Genomic DNA, 24,323 nt, shown 5'->3' on the forward strand with positions numbered 1-24,323 from the left:
AGTAAAGGACACTCTTGAGCTGAAGAGGTGAAGGATAAGAAGACGGGTTAGGTAGACAAGCTGAAGAGAGACAGCCCAGGCCGAAGGCACAGCATATGCCATGGCTCAGGGGTGGACCCCGAAGCAGACTGGTGGTGGTGGTGAGTGTGTACTGGTGGGAGGCGATGGCGGGGCTGAGTGTGTGTATTGGTGGGAGGGTGGGGGGCTGAAGCTAGAGTGGAATCCTGGACCCAAGACTTCACCAAGATCTCAGGGCCATCTCCTCACTAAGGGGCTATGGAGATGCATGGCCAGAAGGCTCTTACCGGAAGGGAGTGCCTTGGAGAGGAGGAAGAGGGTGGTGGTATGCAGTGGTTTTCCCAGTGGCGCGGGCTGGGGGTTGGCTGCAGAGCCCCGTAGATGCACAGTGCCTAGCACTGGGAATTGCAGGCACCTAGTGCTCTTGGCAAATGGGAAAGAAAGCGCCTGCCTGCAGAGGCTGAGGTTTTCCCTATGGGTGGGCGGTGTGTGTGTGTCAGGGGAGGGAGGGGGAGGTGTCTCCACCTCTGTGTCCTCTGGCTCTGACCAGACTTGATAGCTGTCATAGGATCAGATCCTATGACATACAGATCCTATGACATACAGATGGGAAAAAGGTCCCTCAGGGAGGGGCAAGAGTGTAGAGTAGCCCCTGTCCGCGTTACCAGCTGGCTTCCCCCATTCCAATTGCCCCACTCAAGCCTCCCTTCAGCCTGGCAGGGAGAGTCATCATCCGCCGCGGAGATCTGGGCAGGCAGGGCTGACAGCTCTGTCATCCTCCGGTGCTGAGCCTGCTCCCAAAGACCGCCCGCCCATGGCTCCTTGAAGCCTTCCCTGTCTCCTTGACGAAAGGCATCTGGGGCTGGCCAGCCCCTCCTCCACCCAAGAGGGAAACACAATACACCGATAATGATCTAATATTTATACAACGCCTTTCTACCAGATGCATCCCAACAAAGTTTACAAGCTGTCCCCACTGATGGTGCAATGGGTTCCAGATCCTCCCCGCCTCCCTGCCTTCCTCCCCACGTGGCTCCATCTTCACCCTTCAGGCCCTCGCCTGCAGAGACTCCAAAATCCACCTGGGCCGCTGGGCAAGGCCTGTGGGAGCACCAGGACCCGCCTTTCTCATACCTTCTCATACCTTCTCTGGGCACTGCTTTGCCAGGAGATCATTTGGGGGGGGGGGGGACCATCCAGAGAAGAGGCAGGGCCACCCTCGGGTTCTGACGTTTGGCCCAAACTCACAGCGCCCCATAGCTTCTCCTAGCCCTTCACCGGCCTCAGGCTCGTGGGAGGGACGCAGGGCGGGCTGGCTTTCCCAGCACAAACGTTCTTCCCCGGTTACTTCCTCCGACGCTGCCCCATGAATGAGGATTTGTGTTCATTCCCTCCCCATAAATTGCCCTTGGTCACCAGGGCCATGTTCTGTGTCAGAGTCCCTGACCACCAGCCTGGGACAAAACCTGCTTTGTGAAGTCTGGGGGGAGACAAACACATGATTATTACCTTCCTTTATCCCGCCCCCTCCCTCCTCCCCCCCGCCCCCCAAGCCTGGAGTGAAGACCTTTCCTTCCTCTGTCAACAGTCTTTGACTTTGTTCCCCGAGAGGGAAGCAGCTCCAGGAGGGACTTCCAGAGATGCTGCGCGCAGGAAAACCGTTTGGGAGGAGGGTGAACACAAAGACAGGGGTTACAGGAAATGGCAGGCATTTTTTGTTGAATTAAACCATTAGGAGTGACCCCCAAACCAGAACGAGGCTGAGGGAACAACTGGATACATTTAGGTCAGGACAAGCAGCCAAGTGAGGAGCTGAAACCAATTACCATAAATGAATGTTTCTCTTTTCTTCACGACCACCGTGCCTGTTCCCAGGATGCTCTGGGGCGTCTTATAAAAACAGATGAACTCTCTGGTTTTGTTCGGAGAGTTATTAGCTAATGCAACTGTTGGGCAATTTATCAAACATTAGCACATGCTGCGATTAATGACCAGGGAGAAGCCGTCACCGGCTTGTGCCTAAGCTGCAGAGGCGGCCCTGGACTTCGGGGCTCTGATCACATTTTCTTCTTGATGGGGCTATTTATTTAGGGAGTCTGTGCCCTTAAAAGTAACAGCCACCCCCAAACTCTCCTCTGGCCATGTTTCTCCCATAGCCATTTGGGGAGGAAATGGTCTTAGAATCTTGGGGGAATCTGGGGTTCAGGATTGCGCTCCACCTTCCGACACTCCTGTCTGCTCAGGGGCCCCCCTGATCTCACCCACCCCTGGGCTGGGACGGAGGCTGTGCTTTCCTCCTGGGTCTCTCTCCGCAGCTGGTCTTCCTGAGCAAAGGCAATTCTTCAACCTGAATGCGCCCTTCTCTGGGAGGCTTCTCTGACTCCTGCAGGGAGGCTAGTGGGTTGGGTGGGTTCCCGTGTTCTTCTGGGACTTCCACTGTTTCCTGTACTACACTGACTGGGAGTTGTGGGTTTGCAGGGACGGAGCTCGCAAGAGTCTGCGACCACAGGGCTGTTGGATCCCTTGTCTGTTCCTAGTGCCCCACTGAGCCCAGAGGGGAATGCACTGAAGGCCTTTGGATGCATGGATGGGTGGATGGATGAGTGAATGGATGTGTGGGAAAATGGATGTGTGAGAAAATGGATGTGTGAATGGAAGATTCATAGAGAGGAGTTCTACAGAACTTCTGTAGTCATAGACCGTGGTTCTGTCCCCGAAGAACAGGGACTGTGGCTCTCCCAGGGCAGGCCTCTTCCCCCTGAGGAGCTGTAGGACAATGGCTGTCAGCTGGTAAGGGAAGCTCTTGGTTTATCGCCATTGCAACTCCTTCCTCTGCGGGCCTCAGTCTCCTTGTACGTGAAATGGGCTTGGTAGCGTAGCTCCGTAGCCTCACGAGAGGCAAGTTCAGAGTGCTACTTGGAAAAATTCGAGGGTTAAGTAATGGTTTTGGCGGGGGGCATTCCTAATTCAAAAGGAGAGCAGAGAAGCAAACCAAATGACAGCTGCCCCCTTCCTTGCCCTTGGATACTTCTGACTCGAGGAAAGGAGTCGCTGGTGTTCTGTGCAGGCTGTTGGCTAGCGTGACCGTTGGTGCTCGGGTCGGGAGAAGAGTCCCATCCAGTCCTGTGTAGCTCTGCCGTCCCGGATGACCTCAGGCAGGTCACAGCACCTCTTGGGGCCTTGGTCTTGGTTCTGAGACACGGGGAAAGGATACCCCCTGGGAGGGCCAGCGTCTCAGAAATGCCGAGGCCAGCTCCCCAACAGGGACTCATGAAATAATGCCTCCTATTTATTGTTGCCACCAAGGAGATTGGTAAAGCTCACTGGGGAGTGAGTGGAAGGAGAGGCCCTTGACGTTCTGTGGTCTTGTCTGCTGTGTCTTGCAGACAAGATAACGCATTTTGTCTGTCTCGGGCTTGTGGAATTAACATTCTTTCTCTTTTAATTCCACCATAATACGTTTCCTGCCCCGGCAGCGGCCCGTCTGCCAGACTCGGCAGCAGCCCTTCCCGGCTGGGCTGCACCATCCGTGGCCGTTTGGGGCTGACATCTGCCAGAAAAGCAGACCACCTTCTCGGATTTTCCGTTTGCAGCTGGGAGAGAGGCAAGGAGGGAGGGCTGGCAGAGCAAATTACAAAGCGGGCTCCCGCTCCAGTTCCTGCTCTGGTGGGGCAGACCCCTTGTGTGGTGGACGAGGCACTGCCAGGCGCTGGCCCACAACGGGCCTGGAGCAGCGGGCGCCTCTCTCCTGAGCAGCCAGGAGCCCCAGGGCCCCTGGGGTCTCTGGGAAGGCTGCAGGCAAGGTGCAGAAGGTCTTCCAGGCTGCCTGAAAGGACCCGGGTTCCAGCCTGAGGTCTGGGACTTTGGGTAGGTTGTTTCGCCTCTGGCAAACTCCGTTTTTTGTTGTTTTTTTTTTTTCTATCAGAAAAATAGGAACAAATATAGACCCGCAGTCCCTTCCTGGGCACTCTCGGAGCCAGATGCGGTTTGGCAGCCTTGAGCTTTTCAGATTTTTCAGATGCAAGGATGTGTCGGTCAGACTTGACAGAGCCCCCCCTGCAAGCAAATGGTCTGAAAGCCAACGCACGATGATTTCAGCAGTGAAATGTGTGAATAGTCACATGGAGTGGGATTATCGAAGACCATGAGTAGCCCCATGCAGCTTCAGCTAGTTTCTCCCTCAACAGCAAATGAATTTGCTGCAAACACATGGAGAAGCTCTCCTTTGTCGGCGTCTTAGATTTCGCCATTGTAGCTGAAAGCGTAGTGTAATGTCTGTCTGTCGGAGGACAGCCGTGAAGAAGCGGGGCGGAGAACGCAGAGCGACTGCAGACGGTGGGGAACCTGGTGGTAGTGGTTCCCCCAAGGGCGGGCTCCTCAACCTTTGCTCAGTAGTGGACTCACTGGGGAGCTTCAAAGACTGATGATGCTCAGACCTGGCCCCAGGCAGCCAGCGGGAAGGAAACCAGTGGGATGGAAGCTCTGGCTGTGATGCTCCGAAGGGTTTGTAGGTTATATTTTTGGCAACCGCTTTAGTGAGATCTAATTCACACACCACATAACTCAGTCATTGAAAGTGTGTAATTCAATGGTGTTTAGTCTACTCACAGAATTGTTCAGTTATCACCACAGCCAACATCAGAACAGTTTTATCATCTCTAAAAGAAACCTGTATCTCATAGCGATACTTCCCAATCCGCCATTCTTCCCAGAAGCAAGCACCCATCAACCGCCTTTCTGTCACGAGATAGTTGCCTTTTCAGGACTTCTCACACAAAGGGAGGCATGCACTGTGGGGCTTTGGATATCTTCGCACAATGTTTGCAAGGCTTACACATATGGTAGCAAGTGTCAGCACTGCATCCCTTTTGCTGGCACAGTAATATTCCAATCAGATGATGCATGGCACTGGGCAAATCTGCTGCCCAATGTAGAGACCTCTTTAAAGTATTGAAGAACAAAGGTATTTCTTTGTGGACAAAGGCGCTCCTGACTCAAGTCGTGATATACCCAATATACTCGAATATAAGCTGACCCATGTATAAGCCGAGGTACCTAATTATTACCTGGGAAACCTGAAAAACTGATTGACTCGAGTATAAGCCTGGGGTGGAAAATGCAGAAGCTATTGGTGAGTTTCAATAATCAAAACAAATGAAAATAAAATTACTAAAAATTGAGACATTAGTGGGGTAATATATTTAAATATTTATTTAAAATAAAACATAAATAAAAGGACAAGTCATTTAACATTAGTAAACCAGCACAGTAAGTGGAAAATAGGTTCAACAAAAACAATAAGGTATCAACAATGATACCTTAAGAGTACTATTCCCTGAGCTCAATCAGCAACCAAGCTAAAATGTAAAGAGTTAAGATCCTTCAAAACTGGATTCCTCATCATCATCCGTATCCCAATGCAGAGCTTCAGCTGGTGTGAGGTCATCATAGACGCTGTCCTCACTGAGATCGCCGTCATCACCATCACTGCTGTCATTTTCATACAAAGCACAGTCTTCACTGCCATCCAGAGCATTACTAAGACTACATTTCTGGAAGGCATGTCGCACCATGTCTTCTGGAATGTCTTCCCAGGCATCTGGAACCCACTTTGCTATTAACTCTATGTCGGGCTTCATGAGATTTCCTCCTTTTATTAGTCGGGCTTGACCAGATGACATCCATTCATGCCACTGACCCGTGTATAAGTCGAACTCTATTTTTTCAGCACATTTTTTTGTGCTGAAAAACTCGGCTTATATGTGAGTATATACGATGTGTACATAGTGGCATTGAATTGTTTCCTTCTTTGGCTGCTGTGATGTAATGATGATATGATCACTTGTGTCGATTTTTGTTTTCATTTCCCTTGCGTACTTACTAGGAGTTTAACTACTAGAAGCATGAAGAGAAAATGGAAGGAATACACAGAGTCATCGTACCAGAAAGTAGTGGTTGATGCTCAATAATTTCGGGCGGTAGCATACGATCACGAAGTGATGGCACTGAGTGAAGAAATCCTAGCTGCATCGAAAGCACCAGTGACAAAAAGACAAATTTAGTAGGAGTATTTCAACAATCAGATGCAGTGCTGGAGATGCATACTCATGTGTGCGGGAAAAAATGTAGCATAGCTTCATGGCCAACAGGACTGCCTGACAGATTGAAAGAGAGAGCTCCATATTTGTGCCCATTTCAAAGAAAGGTGATCCAGCAGAATGCACACATTACTGAACAACATTAATATCACATCCAAGTAAAATTGCTGAAGATCATTCACAAACTGTTGCAGCAGTATACTGACAGGGAACTGCCAGAAAACTGAGTTGGGTTCAGAAAAGCATGTGGCACAAATGATAACATTCCTGATGTCAGGTAGATCTTGGCTCGAAGCAGAGAATGCCAGAAAGACGTTTACCTATGTTGCATTGACTATGCAAAGGAATTTGACTGGAACACAGCACCTTATAGGTAACATTCCACAACCCTGTATTATGCTCATGCAGAACCTTTACATAGAACAAGAGACAATTTTAGAACAGGGGACTGCCTGGCTTAAAATCAAGAAAGGTGTGCGTCAGGGTGGCATTCTTTCACCATATATATTCAATATGTATGCTGAGCAAATATCTGCGAAGGTGAACTATATAAAGAAGAATGTGGCATCAGGACTGGCAGGTGAAGCATGAACAACTTGCAGTATGCAGATGACACCACCTAGCTTGTGAAAAGTGAAGAGGATTTGAAACAATTACTGATGAGGAGCCTTCAGTAGGAATTACACCTCCATATATAGGAAAGAGAACCTCCCCCATTGGACCAATTAAAACATCATGTAAGTGGAGAAAATATTGATATCGTGAAGGATTTAATTTTGTTTGGGCTCACTATCACTGCCCATTGAAGCAGCAGACAAGGAATCAGATCACATCTTGCATTGGACAACTTTTCTGCAAAGGACCTTTAAGAAAGCTAAAAAGCCAGGCTGTCATTTTGAAGATTAAAGTGCATTTGACCCAAGCCATGCTCTTTCCAATGGCTTCATAGACATGCAAAACACGAATAAGGAACACCAAAGAAGAGTTGATGCAGTTGAATTCTGGTGTTCACAAAAATATTAAATATACCCACGGGCTTTCAGAAGCACAAAAACTCTGTCTTAGTAAAAGTAGAGCCAGCATGCTCCTTACAAGTAAGCATGGAAAGACTTTGTCTTGTGTGGCGATGGACACGAGGAATGGTATAGTAAAGGGTCAGCAAGAAGATGAAGTCTCTCAATGGGATGAAGTGGCGCACTGTCTGTCACAATGGACTCTAGCAGAGGAATGATTTTAGAAGGCTGCAGGACCCGACAGTGTTGTGGTGCAGCCCTTTGTTAAGCTATCTGCTCTGGGATGACCTTCTACTTTATCAAGAACCATGATGACTGTCCCCAGCATCGGTCATCCTGATAACATGTACATGGGTGGAGTTTTATCACTTTCCTTCTAAGATGCATTCTGGCTACAATTTCCCAAGACAGATGTATTTGTCCTTCTGGAAATCCATGGCATATTTAATATTCTTTGCCAGCACCCTAATCCAAAGCATCAATTTTTCCTTGTGCTTCCCGATTCACTGTTTAGCACTAGCATACTTATGAAGTGATTGAATATACTATAGTTTGGGTCAGGTGAATTTTAATTCGCAATGTGACATTTTTACTTTTTCAACACTTTTAAAAAGGTCTTTAATTTTTAAATTTAATTTTATATTTTTAAACAATGCAAACTGTTGTCTAATGGATTGTTGCTCTCATGGGGGTTGAATGTGACTATCCAAGTACAATGAGATTGTTGACAACATCAGTATTATCTCTGCTACATATACACACAGGGAAATAAGAATGGCTTACTTTGCTACAAAATCAGAAACCTTTATTAAACAAAGATATCAAAGTGTGAATCTAGTGTTTCTTGACATATCATTAATCCAGGTGGACACATTTTTTTTTGTGGACACATTTTTGAATTTTCCCGAAATAATTCTGTGTACTTTCTTTTACACTGTGTGAAAACAGCAGCTGTGATATCTGCAGGGGTCTCGAATTGAGTTCCTTTCCAATGCTGAGTTTTGGGAACAAAAAGTTTAGAGGGCTATAGGGTAGATGGGATAAAGTTTTCCAATGAAGTTCCGGTAGGATAGCCTTCGGTATCCTTGAAGAATGAGTTGGTGCTTTGTCCTAATGGGAAACAATTCCTCGACACCATTTTTGGCCTTTCTCTCTCCAATGCAATTTTCAATTTTCTTAAAATGTCTTCATAATATGGTTCCATGGTCATCCTTGACCTTTGAAAAAAATCGATCAAGTTTACCCCTTGAAGTTCTGGAAAACCTTCACCATCACCTTCTGGCCTCTCTACCCTGCATTGGTCTAGGTCAGCTTAGCCCCTCAGAAGCCACTGTTGTTTTTTGAAGGCACCTCAATGAGACTAGAGCAAGAGAACCACTGCAAGAGCTTATCTGAAGCCCCCAGTGATGGCAGAGACGTGTTTAAACATGGTTTGTTTAGGATGAACCTGTGGCTACACAAGGGTCCTCGAAATATTCGTGGAAAAACCCCATGATCTTTTAATTCCACTTTCCACAAACTTTTGGAAGCTCTCTCAGATAAATTGGAACTCTGGTAGCAATGCTTTTTGACTTAACCCATGTTATAATATTATTGAAAAATATTATTGCTATGAAGTCAATTTTGATTTATAGCGACCTTAAAGGACAGAGTAGAACTGCCTCAAAGGACTTCCAAGACAGGACATCTTTATGGCAGCAGACTGCTACACACACCTTTCTCCAGGGATGAGGCTGAGAGTTGAAACAGCTGGTCTTTTGGTTCACAGCCAAGCCCTTAAACCACTGGACACTACCAGAGCTACTATGAGATATTATACTATATCCATGGTATATGTGATATGTTGTATAAATATTGTATATTTTATTTAGAATACACTACTAGATGCTGTTCAGTGGACTCTAACGTAACAAATGTTGCCTGTCCTGCTCCTTCACAACAGCTGGCACAGAGTGCCTTTCAAGCCGAAGGGACTCATCTTTTATTGCTGTCACAGATCATATTCTGCTATGATCCAGAGGGTTTTCACTAGCAAATTTCCAAAGGTAGATCGCCAGGCCATTCTTCCTAGTTTATCTAAGTCTGGAAGTGCCACTGAATCCTATCCAGTATGAATAGCCATGTTTGTATTTGAAATACCAGTATATAACTTCTGGTATCAACCCAACCCAGCCCAATCCAACCCAACCCAAATGAAACTAAACTCATTACCATCAAGTAGATTCCAACTCATAGTGACTTTACATGGGGTTTCTGAGGTTGTAAATGGTTATGGAAGCAGACAATCTCATCTTTCTTCTGTGGAGAAGTTGGTGAGTTTGAACAGCTGACCTGGTGGTTAGCAGTCTAGTGCTTACCTGACAGTGTCATCAGGTTCCTACTATGGTACAACAAATCAGCAGATGCCACAAATATTAACAGTGTTAAATTATTACTAAGATATTACTATAGATAATCTACAGTGTTTCCTATGTGCCTTTATGATGTTTACTAGTTTGTAACTATTGTCTCATTTGATGCTCTGTAAAAATCCCTGCTGCTGTGAATCTGTTCTGACTCATAGTGCCCTGTAGGATAGAGTCAAACTGGCCCATAATGTTTCCTAGGCTGTAATCTTTATGGAAGCAACCTGAGTCACCTCTCTCTCATGGAAAAGCTAGTGGATTTGAAGTGGAAATTTTTGGCTAAGCAGACAAATACTTTCCACCACTATGCTACCAGATTTTCTGAACTCTCTGTAACGCAGCTATTACTATTTTTTAATGTTTTGTGTGTGTGTGTGTGTGTGTGTGTGTGTGTGTGTGAATTGGGTGAAGGTTTACAGAGCAGATCCTTAGTTTTCCATTCATCAGTTCATACACATGTTGTTTCATCTCAGTCATTTCAGTTCCCTCAATGTAATATTGCTTATTATGCTTCCTTTTCATTTTCCCTATTTTTATTCTTCTTTCCTAGCCCTCTCTTCTGAATTTTGTCCTTGAGTAAATGCTGCTATTATGATCCCAAATGGTTGATTAACATATTCATACCTCACGAGCGTTATTGTTCTCCTTATAGACCTGACTGTTATTTGGTTGAAAGCGGAGAGCATTGAGGATGATTTCAGTTCCAGATCTGAAGGATGATATCCCTTGTTCCATGTATTTTACTTTGGATACTTTCATATCTGAGTTGATGTCTAGGTAATGTTGTCATGCATGATAATCTCAGATTGTTGTCTACTATTGCTGGTTTTGTCTCTGAAGAAATTTAGTATTTATTTTAAGTATTTGGCCTGTTTTAAAAACAGATTCCTCTAATTTTGTTTTATCTGGACATGTCCTCACTTTGCCATACTGTTTTTAATTAATTAGTTATTTATATTTGACAGATTCACCAACAAACCAGTTCACATATCACTCGTTCAATCACCACTCTCAATTTCAGGATAGCTCTCCATTTCCTTCCCACTTCCCTTGCCATGCCCCTTTGAAACTACCAATCCAATTGTTGTCTCTATAGGTTTGTCTATCCTGGTTTCATATATAGGAAAACATACAAACAAATAGTGCAACAACAATGACAGAATGAAAAAGAGAAAACCTCAAACAAAATCTAAGTAGAAAATATTAAAAACTGGAAAAAGTATATATCGGATCAAGAGGAAGATCCAATGACAGGGGGTCACGTTTTGACCTAACTATTACTGTGGCAATTGGCTCTATAGTGTACTTACTGTCTGATAACAAAGCTACTGCCTCCCTGCCCATAATCAGAGAGCATCCACTTGAGGCTTAATCCCTATCAGGGGCCCTGTGAGTGGGTTTTGATTTTCACTGTCATTCATATCCTTCTGAAAATGGAGTGTTCAAAATTTAGACTGAAATGCCATTCCAATCTCCTCTGAGTTTGGTTTTTATTATAATTTGTTGATCACATAGATTGGTATGCTTTTTCTGTGTGCATTTAGCTGATGCTTTATTTAGATGGCTCCTTATTTTAAGACAAGTCTTTAAGACCCCAGGTGCTATTCTTTCTGATAGCTAGGCACCATCTTCTTTACCAATTTTGCTATTGCTCCCATATCTTCAGTGATCACTTCCTGGGGGCAGGACTGAGCAGTTGCCATAATATGTGATGGACAATTTTGCTGCACATGATTTTTTATTGGCAACTTTTTTTCAGAAAAAATATAATTGGCCTAATATATATGTATACATATGTGTATGTGTATATGTATGTCTATATACATACACATTCCATTGCCTTCTTGCCTGACTGGATTCTGCTTCAGTATTACAACTTATTTTTTTTTTGGTTTTCTTTTGTAGATAATTTTTCATTTTTCCTGAGTTTCTTTTGGGATTCTTTCATTGTCATTTGTTCTTGAAAGTTTGATCATGATATGTCATGGAGAATTCCCTTTGCAGGCTATTGTATTTGCATTTTAGCTTTTTGAATGCTTCTCTTCTTGTTCTTTAAGATATTGGGGAATTTTTCTTCCAACAACTCTTTGACAATGTTCTCTGTGATTTTTGAGACATTCTTCCTGTTCTGGAAGTCCAATCACACATACACTATTCCACTTGATGGTGCCCCACATGATGATTAGTTTTTCTTCAGATTTCTTTTTTCATTCTTTTTTTTTCCTGATGGTTCCTCTAGTAGATTAGCATTGAGGGATTTGTCTTCAGGCTCACTAATTCAGCCTTCCATTGATTCAATTCTACTCTCACTCTTCCAGTGTATGATCTATTTCTGAAATAGTATTAATCTTCTAAATTTCTCTTTGCTGTTTTTGTATTGTTCCTAGTATTTTATTTATTGTTACAGTTTATTTTTGTAGTGTTTCACTGAATTTTCTAGAATTTTTCCTGTATTTTTCTTGCTTTTATTGACCTTTCTCTCAACCTGTTGAATGAGTCTGTGATAGGCTTTGTGTCAACTTGAATGGGCAAAGATTCTTAGTGGTTTAACATTCAAGACCTGGTCATCCCACCAGATGAGATCTAACACAATGAAATCACAGTCAATCAGGTCATAGCTCTCATGCAGTCAATTGAAAAGAAGTTTCCTTGGTGATGGGGCCTGTTTCCAATATAACCAAATCCTGAGGAAAGCTTGCTTGCTTTTCACTGGGTTTGGATTATGCATCTGGATCATTGATCTTTGAGCTTGAGATAATGGCCTGCCAACCTTGAATTCATTCACCACTGCAGTCACAAGCCAGATGTGCTGACCCTATTCATTTGCCTCTGCAGCCATCAGCCTGTGGTTTCCCCCAGGATCTTTGGTTCATCAGTCCCTGCAGCTGCACAAGTCAGAAGCAGCCTCTAACCGAATATCAGATTCATGGGCTTGAAAACTGTCTACACTTGGACTTGTATGCTTTGCATGATATTTTGTTCAACTAAATTTATCTATGTTTATACATATATACAAATCACTGGTTTTGTTTCTGTACATGAACCTAGCCTAAGACAGAGTCTAAATATAATTCTTTTGAGTTCCTTCTCAGATAGTTCTAATATCCTTTTTCCCCTCAGAATGGATTTCTGGCTCTGTATTTTGATGACTAATTTGAGTTACTATGCTTCATTTTGCATGAAATGAAATTGCCTGCTGTCTCTGAGGTATTGTGGTGGTGTTTTATTTGTATTTAATAGATAATTGTATGGTGGTGTGTCCTTTGGCACTCACCACTTGCCTCTTGGTAGGTATGACGGAGAACGTGAGTGTGTGCACAGTTCTAAGTTCATGTAGCACAGTTTAGACTGACTGATATTGGCCACTGTCTGTCGATGATCAGGTAGTACAAGTACAGGCAGTGACCTTCACTTAATGAGTGGAGTTGCAGGAGGTATGGATGTGGCTGGCCTGTTTGTTTCTCTCTCATAGTGAATGGGACAAGAAAAAAACAACAACAACAATAAATAGACACAAAAAATGGGGGAAAGCAGGCAAATAGCAAGAAAAATAATTTAACAACATTCTTATTGATAGCCAGTGGTGGCCGTTTGTACTGTCAGGCTGTTGCCTCAATTGAATGATGCTTGCAGAAGTTTAAGATGGGAGCAACTCCTCAGGCCAGCCAACACTTCACCGTCTCCTCTTTTGTCACTTTTGTTCACTTGGTAGCACTAGTTGGTACCAACTAGTAGTTTCTTCTAGTTGGTCGTTAATCCACTTCTCTATCCTTTGCTCAGTAGTTCAGGGTTCCAGGATCATCATATATCTCTGTTTCATTTGATTTATTATGTCTTTGTTGCCAAGGGAGTTGTTATACTTCTTTTAGGGAAAGCTTAAGAGAGATTAAGAATCTCGCTCAGGGTCACAGAACGTGGATCTGAACTTATCTTTGTCTGACTTAAAAATCCATGATTTTTAGCACTGTGCTAGCCTGTCTTCTGGTGACTGTCCCTCTTAAAGAAGTGTTGCTCCTGCCTCCCCTGGCACAGTGGGGTTGAGTTAAAGATTACCAGTATCCTAGCCTCTGCCTTGTGGAAATGTCTTTGATTCTGTTCTCTTGTATACTTGCTCTCCTGTAACTCTGGATTTCCCTATGGTTTCTAGCATGTTTACTGTGTCTCTATGGAGAAATTCTGACCAGGTCATGCATGAGCAGCAGACGGACTCATGGTAGTTTACTCTGGATCCTGTCCAGCCTGAGCAATAATCCGTCATGTCTCTGCATTGGTTCAGAATCCCTCTCAGGAGCCTGTCTTTGGACTTCCAGTCACCCTTGGGAATGGCAGTCAGCACAGTACCTTTTCTTCTTGGTGGGTGCTTCCTACAGTGGGTGTCTGCCACTGGAGCCCAGTTCACCCTTCCAAGGAGGAAAGAGAGATGAGCAGAGCTGGACCCGGAGAGCAGGGAAAGCCAGGATGAGAACTGGCTCCACAGACTGGCCTTGTCCTTGCTTTGACAAGGAAGTGCTTCCATGTTCACTCTGCCAGCCTAACCCAAGTCCTCCTGGATGTGAACGTGACTTGGGGACAATTTGTTGAACTATTAAAAACAAAACAAAAACAGAACAAAAAAACCCCCATTACCATCAAGCCAATTTTGACGCACAGTGACCCTATAGGACAGAGTAGAACCAGTCCATAGATGTTCCTGGTGTGTAAATCTTTACAGAAGCAGAGGCACTCAGAGATGACACAGGTGAGAGAAGAAAGCCCTCCAGAACGGCTGCCAGGCTCATTAGGCAATTTTTCAAGGCTCAGCTGGACTCTACAAGTGATGGAATTCGCTGGTCTTTTATTTCCAGTAAGTGTAATTCTTGCTGTTCGTCACCCTTGCACAGATTCTGACTCATCAATTCAATGAAGTTTGGTTCAGTAGTGTTCAGTTCAACTTAGTTCATTAAAGCAGGAAGATAAACACGACACAACTCCTACCTTCTTATCCACACATTTATTCATTCATTCAATGACTGATTCATTACTCTCTGTATTCAATGACCATCACTCACTAGCTCTTTAATGTTCACGATGTTGTTAGGTCCCATCAAATCTGTTCTGACCCATAGCACAACATAATGAAACCCTGCCTGGTCCTGTGCCATGCCCACAATTGTTTCTATACCTGACGCATTTGGTGAAACAGGATGTTATGTGATTCCGACATTTGTGTGTAAACACCATACTATACAGGCAGTCCCTAGAAGGTGAATAAGTTATGTAAGCCGGAACAATGAGGTGTGACTCATATCTAATATCAGTCAAATGTTTGCCTTAATATATACTATGCAGTATAACTTCTATGTATAAAAAACATGAAAGAAACACTTCCGGATATACTAATCTTTAGCACAATAATATTGTAATAAGAATGTGTTTTGATGCAAAGCACAAAGTAATGCCTGTTTGTTAATATTTGTCATTGTCTGTCCCTCCAATTGTTTATAATAGAGCATGCTTCATAGGGGTTGAGCCTCTGGATGTGATCGATGTGGCCAGAGCGGATGTTAAGTGGTATATCACCATTTGTTCACTCCCTCATTTATTTCCTCATCTGCTCATGGCCCAGATTTAGTCAAGTTGTTTTCCAAAAACAACTAATGATTTAAAAATACTGATTTTAAAAAGTAATAATTTAAAACTGCCAGACCAAAAAGGAAACCTTTGGTTCACAAAACAGTCTTTTCCCTCTGAAAGTTTGATGAAGCATTGTTATCATTAGCCAGTCCTTTACTATTAAAGTTAAATGGCCAATTGAAAATGAAAGTAGATTGAATGGCCATTTGAGAAAGACAGTTCTACGACCATTCTTCCCCCGCTGATTGGGACTGGGGTGGCAGGTGCGATGGGCAAGATTAATTTAGCCTCTGAGCAGACTCGGTGACCTTGTCAACTGCAGCAACCTTTTTGTCCGCTGCCTTGATGACACGCACAGCAACCGCCTGTCTCGGAGCATGCACGGCAGAACAACCCAGAGGAGGACAGGAAGGGACGCTCTCCATGTGCGTGGGCCTGCTAGGTAGCGTGCCAATGACGGCAGCATCAACAGACGTCAAGGGTTGGAGCCATCTTCCAGTTCCTTACCAGGATGGTCACCGGTCTTCTCTTTGAGCCCCGCAAACCTGCAAGCAATGCAGACAGTGCCAATATCGCACAGGTGCACATCCAGCACTGATATGACCTGGATGGGTCAGGATGATCACCTGGGCAGCGAAGCCAGCTGCTTCCACCGGGCCATCTTCCAGCCGATGCTGATGATGTTGATGTGGGTGTTTTCCTTCCCCGTTTTGACTCAGTTTTTGCGATGGTTTTCACCGACCCGTATTCTAGTGGCAAACCCGGTGTGAAAAGTGATTTTCTCAGTAGCACTTTCAGATGTGCTGCCTAATTTACTTACTTGTTTTGTTTATGGTATGATTCTGCTGACTAGGATAAACAAAAGTTTTGTCTGCTCTTATTACTAGATCCTCAGTGTCTAGAACAGTGCCCGACACACGAAGGGCTTAATAAATGTTTATGGAATGAACGAACCTGCTTCTTCATCTAATGAAGGTAGCACGGAGTCTGCTGGAGGAAGGGGTCAGGATTCAGGATAGCTGCTTAGGATGGACCTGGCTGAGAAGGCTGGGGATGCTTGTGTTGACAGAGATATCGATGGAGGAGAAGTAGTAGGTTCTCAATTGCTGGGACCATGAGTGCGAGACAAGTGGAAAGGTGGAGACCCTGGGTGCATTGATTTGAACCGAGCAAGTGTGACGATGGTGAGAAATGTGAGTTAAGACAGGGAGGGGGGGAGGGCTGGACACCAAACCGTATGGATTCACACAGTGTTAGAGTCACAATAGATCAGGTCTGCCTTGTTGGTGATTGTTCTGAGCCGAGGTGAGGGGTCAAAGGGAGAAGGCACAGCTGAAGATACTTTGAAAGCAAAGAGTCCTATTAAGAGGTTGCTCCAGTGGTCCCGGTAAGACAGATGGGGATTTGGTCAGCGTCTTGCTTTTCGATGGAGACCACAGTTCATGTTTGAGAGGTATTCCTGAGGCCTAATGGCTGCCTTTGGTAAGCAATTGAATGTAGGGGTTGAGATGAGAAACGCTTGGGGATGACTCTGAAGGGTTTATGTTCGAGAGTTTGAGAAGAAGGTGACGTCATTAACCAAGGGGGGGGGGCTTGGGGGGCTTTCAAGAGACGGGGAAAGATGATGACTTCAAGACCTCCTTTCCAGAAGCAACTTTCAATTACAATCCGGCCCGTATTTTTTGTGTTGATTTCAATTTTGATTCATGTTGCTTGCTTCTGCCAAATGCCTGCAGAAGAGGGGGTTTTGATGACCTCATCCATCTTTGCTGTCTTACATCTGGGTGTCTGTGAAATGTGGCTTCTTGGTACAGACATGAGAGGGCTTATACAACGGAAGACCCGCCCATGAGTGTTCCTTGGCCGTGGTCGGTATGGGCTGCGGGAAGTCCAGGATGGGGGACCAGCATTAGCTTGACACTTGGGCCTGATTGCCGCCGAAGGATTGTCTGACTTTTGAAAATTATAGATAAGCTTACTTTGGAATTTTGAACAAACATCAGTCACAACTCCAATGCAATGGGATTTTATATGAAATTGTAGTCAGACGGGGAGGAAGCGAAGGGAGACGAGCAGCTGGGGAGGTTTCCTGGGGGAGGAGATGTTGAAGGATTTTTCCTGGGTAGAGTGAGCAGATCTGCTCTGTGGGGCCCCCAAGGGAGAGCACAGGGAGGCAGAAGTAATTCATGAGCGGAAGAAGCCTCTCCTAGATTTCCCCCAGGATAGGAACCAGGGAACTGTCTGATCAATGAGGTATGTAACCAGAGGCCAAACCAGCCAATAATTATGAGGAATGCAGAAGGGTGGCTTCTTGTTCCAAATGAGTAGGTAGAGTTGGCTTCAACGCATATCCTAGGCCGGTGAGAGCTTTCCAAGATTCAATGTGCCACATCCGACTCCTCTTCTAGCTCTCAGTAACTTCCACTCAGGGTCCACACCTACGACCCTGACTGAAGGAAATTCATGTATCAAGAACAGATCAGGATAAAAGTTCTTCAAGTAATAAATGAATAGAAAATAACAGACAGGTTTCTGTACCAGTGACGATTTGTGCATAACTTTTCAATATTCAATGAATTGATGGGTCTAGACATGGAGCACCAATGGCTGCTATCATACCCCCAAAAGACACAACCAGACTTTATGTGCTTCTGATAAAATAGCACGGTCCCACCTAATGTCTTGCTAAAGGAGTTTGGGCTGAGTCCGATCTACTCGCTGGATTCAGCTGCCCATCTGAAGGAAAAACAGAAGACAGATAGGCAGGGCAAGTGATTTCGAGAGTGTGTAATCGGCAAAACGCAGGCGGTAGGAAGCAAAACATGCCAAAGAGCCAGTGTTCTTCAATAGATAAGTTGTCAGGAAGAGCATCAGCTGGAGGTAGAAACCTGAAAGACACATTAAATACAAAAAATTAGCACAATTAAATGACAGTGTTTATGTTGTGCACTTGGGTGATAAAATAATAAGACGAATCAAGAAAACGATCATTGTGAAAACCCGGATTGTGGTTACTTTGGGGAGAGAAGGTTGTAATGGGGACGAAGCACAGACAGGCACTTCTGAGATGGCTGTCACAGCTCTATTTCTTGACGTTGGTAGTGGTTTCAGGGCGTTCATCTTATAACGATGCATTAAATGGCATGTTTGCTTTGTGTGGTTTTCTGCATATGTTATTTTACAATAAAATGGTTAAAAAGAATATGAGATGCAATATGTTGGCTGGCCCTTATCTTCCTCCTTTGGTGACCTCGACTGGTGGTGGCCTCTTTCATTTAGCTTCCAAGACACTGAAATGCGGAAGTAAAGAGAATGAAGAAGAATCTCTGAGATGGAGGAAACAAAACAAAAAATCATTGCTAGAAGCATCGGCAACTGCAATAACCACAGGAAGTCCATATGCAAAGTTGGAAGATCCTCAGTTCAGTTGATGTGTAGATTCCTAAATGGCCCTTCTGTGGATGAGATTTAATGTGGTTATAGTTTGGAGACAAGTGGGACTGTGTGTGCCCATGAAAGGCCCAAGACTCCCTCATTCTTCTCACCCCACACAGTGTGCTCACTACCGATGCACACTCACTCCTCACTTAACAGCATAGTTAGCGTCTAAAGACCAGGTAGGTCACGCTGCAAAAATTGGCATTATGGGAAAATAGAGGATTACTACTTCCTTACATAGCTGCCAAATTTAATCATTACATAATGGTAAATCACCGAGACTCATGGCCCAGTCAACGTGATACAAAACCTTCCTTGCACCTCAGTATTACTTGCTGCTAGCTCTAGGTCATCAATGTGCAAAGTATTCAGGTAGTAGATTTCTCACAATTGCTATGAATTTGAAATGTCTGATAATGGGATAGTCAATAAGTGAGGAATAGGTGTATTACCAGTTCAACACCACCAGTCACTCTGCTGGAGAAAGATGAGACTTTCTATCCCTTAAAGAGTTGCAATCTGAGAAACCCAACGGGGCAACCCTGCCCAATAGAATTGCTATGGCAGTGAGAGTGATTGATGTGCAGTGCCCTGGAAGCCTTGGTCCATCCCCTGGATCTCTTAGCTTCCTGGGAGGGGTGCTCCTCAGTTTTCTAAAGAGATACGACTCAAGAAAAATATTTACATAAAAACAAAATCAAGTTGAAATTCCTTATGAAGAAAAGTAAAAGGAAATAGAGGCAAGAGCTAGGAGGCAAAGGGCATTTATAGATGTCTAAATAAAGGCATGTACATATGTAAATATATTTAGATATGAAGATGGAGAAATAGATTTATGTGCATATATTTATAGGTTTGGTATTTAGGTAGCAGATGGACATTGAGCCTCCACTCAAGTACTCCCTCAATGCAAGAATACTTTGTTCTATTAAACTGGCATTGCATGATGCTCACCTTCCCGACATGATTACTGAAGACAAAGTGGGTGCATAAGCAAATGTGGTGAAGAAAGCTGATGCAGCCCGGCTACCAAAGATACAGCGCCTAGGGTCGTAAAACCTTGAAGGTAAACAAGCGGCCATCTAGCTCAGAAGCAACAAAGCCCACATGGAAGAAACAAAGCCCACATCACCAGCCTGTGTGATCATGAGGTGTCGAAGGGATGAGGTATCAGGCATTGAAGAACAAAAATCATATTGTCGTGAATAAGGGGGAGTGTGGAATGGGGACCCAAAGCCCATCTGTAGGCAATTGGACATCCCTTTACAGAAGGGTCGTGGGGAAGAGATGAGTCAGTCAGGGTGCAGTGTAGCAATGATGAAACATACAACTTTCCTCTAGTTCCTAAATACTTCCTCCCCCACCACTATCATGACCCCAATTCTACCTTACAAATCGGGCTAAACTGGAGGATGTACATGGTACAGATAGCAACTGGAAACACAGGGAATCCAGGACAGATGATCCCTTCAGGATCAGTGGTGAGAGTGGTGAGGGTGGAGGGAGGGTGGAGTAGAGAGGGGAACCGATTACAGGGATCTACACATAACCTTCTCCTTGGGGGATGAACAACAGAAAAGTGGGTGAAGGGAGATGTCGGACAGTGTAAGATATGACAAAATAATAATTTATAAATTAACAAGGGTTCATGAGGGAGGGGGGAGGGAGGGGGAAAATGAGGAGCTGATGCCAGGGGCTTACATGGAGAGCAAATGTTTTGAGAATGATGAGGGCAACAAATGTACAAATATGCTTTACACAATTGATGTATGTATGGATTGTGATAAGAGTTGTATGAGCCCCCAACAAAATTATTTAAAAAAAGAAATTCCTTATGACGAGTAGTGTATGTGGAAGAACTGTGGAGCTCACTCAGTGGCTTTGAGTTTTACAGTTTGGTAACTAGGGAGCTTGCCCCTGTTCTGTGTTATAACCAGCCAGCAGACCAGTAGAAACGTGTGGGGGGTGGGGTCGGAGGTGGGAGGGGGCTGTTGTCTGCATTTCGACAGACCTGGCTTCTTACCCTGGAGGAGTCAAATGAGGATTCTCTGGGATAAGCCATACAGGGACGCAATGGAGGAACTTCGCTCCTGGAGTTGGAAGCACTGACTCTGTCCTGCACAGGAGTGTGTGACTTCCTCTGGCCTCTGCTTTCTCACCCGAGCAAGGAGTGTGGTGGTGGTGAAGTACCATTAACCTCCCAGTCAAGAACTCAAAACTGTAAGATGTCACAAGCTCCTATTTCTTTGACTTTCACTCTGAGTACCAAAATACTTTTCTTTCTACAAAAGAAACTCTCTCCTTCGGGGGGTGGGGGTGGGATTAGGTCGCCTTGACCTCTAACCTTTTCATTTCTTAGGCTTTTTAAAAAGAAGGTGTACTTGAGTTTTTCTGACTGAGTCCTAGAGCCTCCAGTGTTCCACTCTTGTCAGAAGTCGAAAAGGTGCCCTGATCAGGCTCAGCCCAGCATGCTCCCAGTGTGGCTGGCAGAGAGGATGGTATCTTTAGGTACATTGGCATGAGGCATTTCCTCCAGAAGGCACAGCCTCATGGCTGCTCACCTAGCCTGGGGAGCAGAACAAGAGCAGAATTGCAGCCCCCACCCACCCCTTGGCCAGGACGCTTGGGACAGTGAACAACCTGTACCACCCTGTGCAGTGGCCTGTTCATAAAGGCTCCCCTGACCCGAGTTCCTGAAGGAGCCAGACCTCCGTTCTTGCTCCCATGAATTAAAATAAACAAGTGAACGGAGAGGAGTCTTTGGAAAAGTCTTTTCCACGTCAGTCTACAGGGCCCAGCTTAGCCTGGAACGGAGTAGGAAACAAAGTAGTTTAATGGGTCAGTATACATCATGGTTACCAACTCCAGCCAAGACCCAGACATAGGCTACTGCCATGCTAGTGGGCAGCTCCACGCACTTTCCATCTTCTCAGATCTCCCACCCATTCCTTCATTCCCCACCTCACCATGACCCAACAGACAAGTCCAGCCACTCTCTTTTAAAAATAGTTTTATTGGCATATGATTCACACATCGTACTGTTCACTAGCACACTCATACCAAGAAGAGCTGTGAATTCATCACCACTATTAACTTGAGGAAGTTTTCTTCTTTCCCATGCTCACTGCTGTTGGCTCCTCATCCCCACCCCCCAACCTCCCCTGCCGTGCCCCTAGGAAATTGTGAATCGTTTCTATCTCTATAAATTTATCTCTCCTAGGTTTTCTGTACAGAACAATGTACAAAACAAGAAACAACGAAAACTTCAACAACGACAAAATTAAACCCAGCAACCTCAATCAAAAAGAAAGCAGCGAGTATTCAAAACTGGAACACATTTAAATGGGTCCAAAGGGAAATCAAAGGATAAGGTGTTACACTTAACCAACTGCGTTCGCCACAGTTGACTTTGCCATGATCTCTGTCTGATAGCCAGGCTGCTCACATCCCTGGACTGTGGTCAGAAAGCTCCAGCGCAGGCTTGATCCCTATGAGGACCATGCAAATGGATTTTGGGCATCCACTGCCATCCACAGTGCTGTTGCTGTGAGGTGTCATTGAGCCTGTTCTGACGCGGTGCCACTTTATACACAACAGGATGAAATGCCACCTGGTCCTGTGGCATCCTCACAAATTGTGCTTATGTTTGAGCCCATTGTTACGGCGACTGTGTCAATCCATCGCCCTCTGCAAACGGAATGTTCAGAATTTAAGCTCTGATACCATTCCCTTCTCTGGATTTGGATTTTATTATGTACAACCCTTGGATCACAGAAGCTGGTGTGCAGACCAGACGGTCTATCCATAAAGAAATGGAAGCCTGCATGCGGGCTGCTCCTCCTTGCCCTGCCACCGAATCTGTAAGCCTAGCTGCACCAAGGTGTTCCTGGCAATGCAAATTGCTAACCTGCTCAGCTGCTAGCCAGCGGCTTCTAAGAGGAAAGGATTGGCAATCTCCTTCCCCCCGAATCAGCTCAATTCTACTGACTCACACACTGTCCTCCCTCATATGTCCAGATATCATTGATACTTTACTTAAGATCATCCAACAATGGTTGTAACAGCACATTGACAGGGAACTGACGGAGGTTCAGGCTGGATTCAGAAGAGGACGTGGAACAAGGGATGTCATTGCTGATGCCTGATGGATCTTGGCTCAAAGCAGAGAATGCCAGAAAGATGTTGACTTGTGTTTCATTGACTATGCAAAGGCATTCAACCGCAAGGACCATCATAAATTATGGACGGCCCTGAGAAGAGTGGAAATTCCAGAACACTTCCTTGTGCTCATTCAGAACTTGTACACGGATCAAGAGGCAGCTGTGCGAACAGAGCAAGATTCAAAATCACACAAGGTGTGCATCAGGGTTGTATCCTCTCACCGTATTTGGTAAACCTACATGCTTAGCAAATAGCAAATAGCTGGATTATATGAAGAAGACTACTGAATCAGGATCGGAGGGATGCCTATTACTAACCTGCGGTATGCAGATGACACAACCTTGTTTGCTGAAAGTGAGGAGGACTTAAAGCACTTGCAGTATGGATTACAATTTAATGTAAGGAAGACTCAGGTCTTCACAAGTGGACCAATAGGCAACATCATGATCAATGCAGCAAAGGTTGAAGTTGTCAAGGACTTTGTCTTACTTGGATCTACAATCAGTGCTCATGGAAGCAGCAGTCAAGAAATCAAGAGACATATTGCATTAGGTTAATTTGCTGCACGAGTAGTGAAGAATAAGGATGTTACTTTGAGGACTAAGGTGCGCCTTACTCAAGCCATGGTGTTCTCCACTGCATGGACATGTCAGGAGAGACCAGTCTCTGGTGAAGGACATCGTGTTTGGGAACGTGGAAGGGCAGCGATGAAGAGACCCAGATGGATTGACACAGCAATGGGTGCAGCAAGGGGCTCCGGCACGGGGACACTTGTGAGCATGACGCAGGACCAAGCAGTGTTTTGTTTAGTTGTGCATAGGGTTGCCCTGGGTTGAAGCCAATGCACTGGCACCTAACAACACCAGCAACAGTCTGGATACACATTCTTTCTTGACATTCTCTAGCTTTCTTTACCTTACTGCTTTTCCTACCTCATCCATTTGCTCACCTTGTGTTCTTTCTTAAAGGTGCCGTCTTCCAGAGTCAAGGGGGACGTGGCAGGGGTTCCCTGACATCCCACCCTAGCAGAGGTCTGCCGGTAACAAGCTCCTGTCATGTTCTGCACGTTTTCATAACACTTAGTACATTTGTGATTTCCTTGTTCAGCGTTTCTCCTTCCCCAGTGAGTGACTGTCCAAGGCAGGGACAATGTCTGGCTCATTTGTCATTTACTATAACCTCAGCTCTTGGCCCCTGGTATGTGGAAAGGTGGAGTAGGTCACTGATATCTTATGTCTGAATAGATGAGTAATGGGCATAAAAGCTCTGGTGGCTTGCGTCCTTTGCCCTCATCTGTCACCTAGACACCTGGAGCTCATGAAGGTCAAACATGGAAAGCGCTGTACAGATTGTCCAAGCCCATCCTGCCATTCTACAGTCCAAGATCAAGACTGAGACACACACAGAGAGAAAGAGAGAGTAGAGAGACGCAGCCCACGAGAAGTCAGAGTGAATGAATAGCAGAGTTTAAGTCTGATTAGGGGTTCAGGCTTGAATCTGACCCAAGGATCATAGGAGAGAGTGGCAATGTTGTCTGCTGCAGCCAACAGTCGTCATAAACCATGGCTCCACAGTCA

This window comes from Tenrec ecaudatus, chromosome 1 (genome assembly GCF_050624435.1).
Source record: "Tenrec ecaudatus isolate mTenEca1 chromosome 1, mTenEca1.hap1, whole genome shotgun sequence".
NCBI classification, from domain to species: domain Eukaryota; kingdom Metazoa; phylum Chordata; class Mammalia; order Afrosoricida; family Tenrecidae; genus Tenrec; species Tenrec ecaudatus.